We start from the raw sequence: 7,553 nt of genomic DNA on the forward strand, positions 1-7,553 counted from the left end.
TCACAAACTATTTTTTTTTAAATATTAAATTATTATAAGATAAGATAATGATATAAATATTTGTAAGGTGAACATTTTTACAACTCCACTAAATTGGAAAGTACAAGGAAAGATAAAGAAAAAAAGAAGTGAAAGTATAATAAAGTTGGAAGATGAAGAAATTAAGGAAGAGGGATTCTTAGTTGAACACTCCTAATTTTTATAATAAAGTGTGGCATTAGTTTTGTTTTTTTTTAAATTAATGTATCATTTTTTTTAAATGTATTTTATATTTTTGTTAAGTTAGAAAAATAAATCTATATTAAAAAAAAATTATTGTGTGGTCAATATTTGAATTTAACTTATATAAATATCATTTAAGAAAGTTCAAGTACACCAAAAAAAGGTATATGTTTTAATAAACTATCATTGGCAATCACATATTTTTTCCACAAAAGTAAGATAAGATATCATTATCAATAGTCTATGTTTTAAAAATAATCAATAGTATACTCAAGTAGTACTTATATGCACAACTATTAGAACCACCTTGCTCCATGGATATTCAATTCCTCCCAAATATCAAATCAACCTTTTTCATAATAACAAATCAATCAACATCATTTATGGAGCACATGGAACTTAGTCCATTTCAATGGTAACCATTAAATGGAAAGCTCTTTCAAATATCCCTCAAAACTTAATTTTGAGGGAGTGGCTTAGGGTAAACCAAGGCTATCCTAAGTGGGTTGTCTCATTAGGACCTCAAACAAATCTCTAATTCATAATTAATCCAAGAAACTCTCTCTTGGGACTAAAAATGAGAAGGCTCAAATCTTAGTCTTGGATCTCTCACTTAGCAATCAAATGTTTTAATTTTGCAACTATTCATAGAAGGGGTCTCAACACATTAGGATAAATTAGAAAAAAAATGTACATAAAAAAATTACATTTAGGTGGTCAACATTTGAATTTAACTAACATAAATATCATTTAGGATAATGCAAGTACACAAAGAAATATGTATGTTTTATAAACCATCATTCACAATCACATATTTTTTCCACAAAAGTAAGATAAGACATCATTATCAATAGTTTATGGTTTAAAAACCAATACTATACTCAAGCAGTACTTATATGCACCACTATTAGAACCACATTGCTCAAAATATCAAATCAATTTGTTCATAATAATAAGTCAATCAACACCATTTATGGAGCATAGGGAACTTAATCCATTTCAATATATTTGGTAACCATTAAATGGGAAGCTCCTTCAAATATCTTTTTGAAATTTAATTTTTAGGGAGTGGCTTAGGGTAAACTAAGGCTTTCGTGAGTAGGTTGCCTCACTAAGGCCTCAAACAAAACTTTAATTCATATCTATTCCAAGAAACTCTTCCTTGGGACTAAAATGAGAAGGCTCAAACCTTAGTCTTGGATCTCTCAATGGCAATCAAATGCTTAATTTTGCATCTATTCATAGAAGGAGATTCAATATTATTGAGTAAAACCATTAGAAAGAACATTACTACTAAATGATCCTATTAAAGGGTTAAGAGATTGTAAGAATTTAGAAAGAAGACAATGTTGGAAAATTCTAGATGTCACTATCAAATTGAAGTTTGATGGTGCATCAAGGGGACACTCAACTTAATAGAAAGCAAGATACTTACTATGTAAACGGAGATTTCATGATAGAGGGATCAAATTATCTTGGATTGAAAGCTAATAATACAATTCAATAAGAGGTTTTAATTCGAGGTTTAAACATTGCTTGTAAGGTGAGCAATCAAGAAAGGAGACTCTCAAGCAATGATAAATGAGCTAAAAAAAGCACACAGCCCAAGTTCCAATCCTACAAGGGTATTGTAACCATTGGTTACTAAATAATAATTTGAGTTGCTTGGGAGTGTGAGATTTTTCTCATGAAAGGTTTAATTTACTTTTGTGTTCTTCCTTGTAATGTATGATCAATTTAATTTTTACGCATACCTCCTCTCATATATTTTTATAAGAAACATATTTTACACCTTTGATTGCTTTCAAAAAATAACTTGGAGTCTTGAAGGATATACATGTCTCCAAAAAAGGTTTTGGTAGAAAAATATTATTTTGGAGTGTGTTGAATGATTTCATCCATAATACAAGATTAATTCACACACGTGCATGTGTGTGTGTGTGTGTGCATGTGCATGTATGCACACACGTGTGTGCGTATACACACAAACACATGAACAAGTTTCAACATTATGTCAACACTTGTTATAGCATACTTGATAATAAAAAAAATCATATGGTTGATAGGTGTGTGAAACATGCTACTTATGGTTATTACAATTCTGTCCATTATTAAAATTGCACACAACTACCTCATAACTAGATTTATATCTATGGTAGAATAACAAAATAAGACTAGTTTGACTAAATCCCTTTATATCCTTTATGATTTTATGGAGGGCATACTTGGGAGTAATTTCAAACACTAGGTTACTAATTTAATGAATACTATTTGATTGGCATTAAACCACATAGGAGAAAATCTAAGTGGGATTCAAAATAAAGTTGGTAGGTTTAAAGATATGCATCATGAAATAATCTCTAATTCAAAACCCTAATAAGTTGTAAGGAATACAAATCAAGTATAATTGAATGTTATAGGTAGGTTTATTGTGGTATATTTGAACTATGATTTATCACCCTGTGTATTATCCATGAAAAATTATTAAATATATATTTATATAATATAATATCAAAAAATATCCAATGGCTCAATTTTTTGCATATACATCTATAGAGGTAGTTGTCACTACAACATTAATGAAGTTGCATGTCATTGATCTTGATTGTATAGGTTAGGCATTGGATATTATCATTAGAATAAGCTTGCTACACATATTTATGATTAAGATTAAACACAAGTTGACCTAGTAATTTTGCGGCTCTTAGTAAATTAGGAGCATGATTAGTAGTATTTGGTAGAATAGTTGGTTGTTGGGGCAATACTTGGGGTGGCTATAAGTATCCTACATTAAGATTGTGCCATGATTGATTTCTTCATCATTGTTATTGTTTCCAATAAGATTGTACCCATCTAGATGACACATATTTCGACTATGGTGGAGGAGGTTGATTATACCATGGAGAATTATTCGCAATAGAATTTGAAAAAGGAGTGCATAGACACCTAAAAATGACATGCATTTTCATCTTGTCATTGCCATCATTTTCTCTCATTATTTCTTCTATTCACATTAATTTAATAATTTTTAATTTTTTAATTAAGCTAATGTTTCCTCTCTTCATCTATAATAATCAAATAATTTTTTTGTTTAATTATCCTATATATTAATTAATAATTTTTATATTTAATTTTAAATCATCATTCTCCCTACAAAATTAATTAAATAATTTTATCATTTACTTAATTCATCTTTTAGTCAACTATAATCATATTTTTTTCAATTATTTTAATTACCTAACACTTCTTTCAAAATTAAATAGATATCAAATAATTTATTTAATTTCTCACCATAAAGAAAAAGAAAATTAATATTTTAGTTTTGTCCCCTTTTCATTAGATCCCTCTTGATTTTTCCACCTCATCAATCCATGTATTTTAGGTCTTACCCTCTTTCAAATTTTCCCATCCATTGATTTTTCTAATTAATCTCCACCATCGATCAAATGTTAACTGAAACATATAAATAAAACCCTTCATTCATTCATTTCAACTAGCTATCACATATACACTAGAGCACATTATTACCAAGAGATCGTTACCTATAAGCATTATCAAGTATCAAGCATCTCAAAATCATTGTGCTATTATGGTTGTGCTAAAATTATAAGAACAACCCATATATCAAGCATTCAAGTAAATGTCAAAGAATCAATTAAGTAATCTAAGGTCTTTTCTATGGTATTATTGTTTTATCAATTGATTTTATGCATAGATCTTAGGCTTTGTTGAGAGAGTGTGAGTGTGAATTGCAATCTCACATTGCATTGTTCTATTTATTTAGATTCTTAATTTCATCCTTCACAAGGAGCATTATGAATAATGGATCCTAAGGAATACCTTGCCTTTGAATTCTTGTTTTCCTTTGTGCTAGGTAAAATACTTGGCCATCTTCATCTTCTAGCACCTTGAATTCTAGTTGTTCATTCTTGTCTTCTATGCTTGCCATCATTTTGCATTCATAGTCTCTCTTCCTATAGCAACAATGTGGAGGTATTATACTAAAGATGCTTCTACATCTCCATGTTTCTTCTTTCTATTCAGATTATCTAGTTAATTTTCCATATGGTTGATTTTGTCTTGCTTCACATGTCATTTAACAATTTTGTAATCTCCATTCATGAGATACTCGCATATATTTTGGTAGTCATTGCTCTCAAGTTACGTGTCTTAATCATTATGGATCAGTGTTAATAGTTCCTACATATTTTGGAAAAAAACTCCCAAGCAACTTATGATATGTCACCACCTCTTATTAAGTCAAGCACATCTAGGAAATCATCATTTACTTCCCTTAAGAAAATTATTTTGAGGGAATCCCCTGTTAGCTTTCTCTATTGGGAACTCTAGATGAAAACTAGCAATATTTCAACACAGTATTCCAGTGACTCATCTTCTTTCTGACTCATTCTGAAAATATAACTTCTTCTCATGTCCCCTCTGTAGTATTCCTTGTATTTTGGCAAAAATTTCTCCTTCATAGTATTCCAATCAGTTAGTACATTTCTTCCTAGTCCCATAAACCATATTAATGTGAAGTCCTTGACTATGGCTGGAAATAATTTTAATTAATGTGCATAAATGGTGTTGTCATAACTTCTATAGAGAAAATCAAATTCATATACGAATATATTGAGATCCTTTATCATAAGGCCATGAAAGTTGGGAAGAGTAGAGAGAGGTATATTTTTCATGACAACATTCATTTCCTGGTTAGAAATAAGGAATTCAAATGTAGTGGTTTCAAGAGGTTGTTCTCCTCCTCCACTAACATTCCCCATTTTTTCTGAGAATTGGAATCAGGGATCAATTCAGGAGATTAAAGTAGTAAACTAGAACTAAAACTATAATCAAGGGTTGATGGGGGAGATTGACGTAGTGGATTAGCTTTGGGTTGTTGTGTATCAAGAATCTGAGGTCCAAATGTTTGTTCAACTCTTGTTTCTTCCATTGCTATTTATGTATTCTTGTGAGGGGTGTAGGTTGGAAGAAATTTTACTAAAGGATCTCTCCTTTTCATGCAACAATTGTGTGCTACTTCCCACCTTTCTTATGTGGTATTAGTAGAAAATTTAATATTTGATGTGATATCTAATGATCCTTAATGTTGAAAGTAAGCCTAAGAAAACATGAAATAAATTTTAAAAACCTAGATACGTGTATAGCTTGGTACCATCCCTAGAAAAGGCAAAAAAAAAAAATGTTTCCATTTAAAAACTAATAATTTGGGGTAGCTAAGTCATGCACATCTACTTGTCAGATAAGAGTATCTCTTATTAAGAAATTATAAGTCATGCAAGGTTACATTAAATATAAACAAGGGATATGTTCTTGTGATTCAACGTCAATACTATATTTATGGCTAAAGAGATATGGTATTCTTAAGATTGCTTAAATAAGTATAGTGCAAAAATTATTAAATTGGAATCTACCTGTTATTAAACTAGAATAATTGTGAAAAAGAAGATAATAGTGCTACAATTTATTCTACAAAGTTAAGCTATGGGTATATATAAACTCAATTGGAAGTCCTATAATTGGTATCGATAAGTGATTGTTACATGAATGATCAACAACTAACTAATAATTAATTTCAATGCAAAATATTAACTTACTAATCCTTGACTTGGGTAGTTGTTTTCATTCACACAAATGAATTATGAATCAATAATCAATTCTGCATTCCACAAAAATAAACATAAGACTTTCTTGATTTGATTACTTTCTCTTGAAGAGAAAAATACAAAGTGCTTGAAAGCTCACATTATCTTTGTTTTGTAGAACTTGCACTATATAAAGATTAGCTAATCCTAATCAATTTAGACTCATGCATACACATGTTGACTCTTCTTATTAAGAAAGAAGTGAATTATTCTAAAATCTCTTCTATTCTTAAATGGAGAATACAATCTTAAAGGAATACATGGAAAAATGGTAAGATCATGCAATAGGAGTGTGTCATTAATTGATTTCTAAGAGTCCTTTCTTCTCATGAAAACAATCATTTATTTGTGCCAAAGGTTTGACTTGAATGATTGATTTTCTTGGACATGGTCACATCAACCTCATATATTCCGTGCTTGTAGCAATAAATTCATGAATTTCTTGCTTACATGCCATTCCTTCTCCTTGCTATTTGCTAGAAATATTTCAATTGCAAGTCTGAATCCTTATGGACTTCCATGACTACCAATCAATAATCAATTCATTTTATTTCCTTTGGCTACATTAAAATTAAGTATTTTCCATGAAATACTAATCCATCATAATTTATCATATCATTTATTCACACTTTAGCTATAACTACACACATATGCAAATACTTATCACATCATCAACAATTAAGTTTACGACTTTAATTTTAGCTTTAATTTTCTTCAAATTATCATGGGAATGTCTAAAATTCTTACCAAGTCATAGGAAATAACAAGATTAAAAGTATTGTGATGAAAGGGGGAAACAAAAAGTAGAATTGGGAATGATATGGCTCTCTCGCTTCTCCCCAACGGCTCTCCCGCCTCTCTCAATTTGAACGTTGTTGTCGATGCTTCTGGTTCGATGGTGGTTTCTGCTCCTATGGTGTTATCTGTTGCGGATGTCTGTGGCGTTCCCTCGTCTTCTAACTCCCCCCCCCTTCCTCCTCGCGTGGGAGTTTCTACTCCTGTGATTCACGACCTGTTTGATGTTGTTGTTGTTGTTGTTGTTTAGTCTGATGCTCCTCAAGTGGTTGTTGTTGTGGCTCCCCATGTTCCCCATGGGGATTTTCCTAGTGCAACACCCACGCCCCTTGATTCTTCAGTTGTGGGTCATGTTGATGTCGTCCCTCTGGCTTCTAGGATGCAGCTTTGCCGACTGTTGTTGATGTTGTTGGTTCTTTACCCAAACCTGCTGGAAAGCATAGCTTTGCTCGTGTGGCCAGATCTTCTTCCCAACCCTCGAAGGGGGTTCGTCCTCTTCCCTGTGCTAAATCCTCTCTTGTGGTGGTTTGTGGACAGGATGTCGTGGGCTCTAGCCTTCTCTACCAGACCTTCAACACTGAGTAAGTGACTCTTGGCGGCCTTTGGTTTCTTTCAATATTGAGCTTTTCCCTTATGCCAAAGGATTTTTTGTCAATTCCTTCACATCTTCTGTTGATCGGGATTTGGTCTTGGGCATGTTGTGAGCTTGGGGAGAACACTCCCTCTTTGTTAAGCCTTGGACAACTTCTTTTAACCCTCTCACTGAACCACTTAATGTGCGTCCAATTTGGGTTCAGCTCATCAATCTCCCTCTTCATTTTTGGGAGCACTCTTGTTATGAGGCTATCGGTAACTCTATTGTTCGCTTCTTGA

This window comes from Cryptomeria japonica, chromosome 7, assembly GCF_030272615.1.
Source record: "Cryptomeria japonica chromosome 7, Sugi_1.0, whole genome shotgun sequence".
In the NCBI taxonomy this organism is placed as follows: domain Eukaryota; kingdom Viridiplantae; phylum Streptophyta; class Pinopsida; order Cupressales; family Cupressaceae; genus Cryptomeria; species Cryptomeria japonica.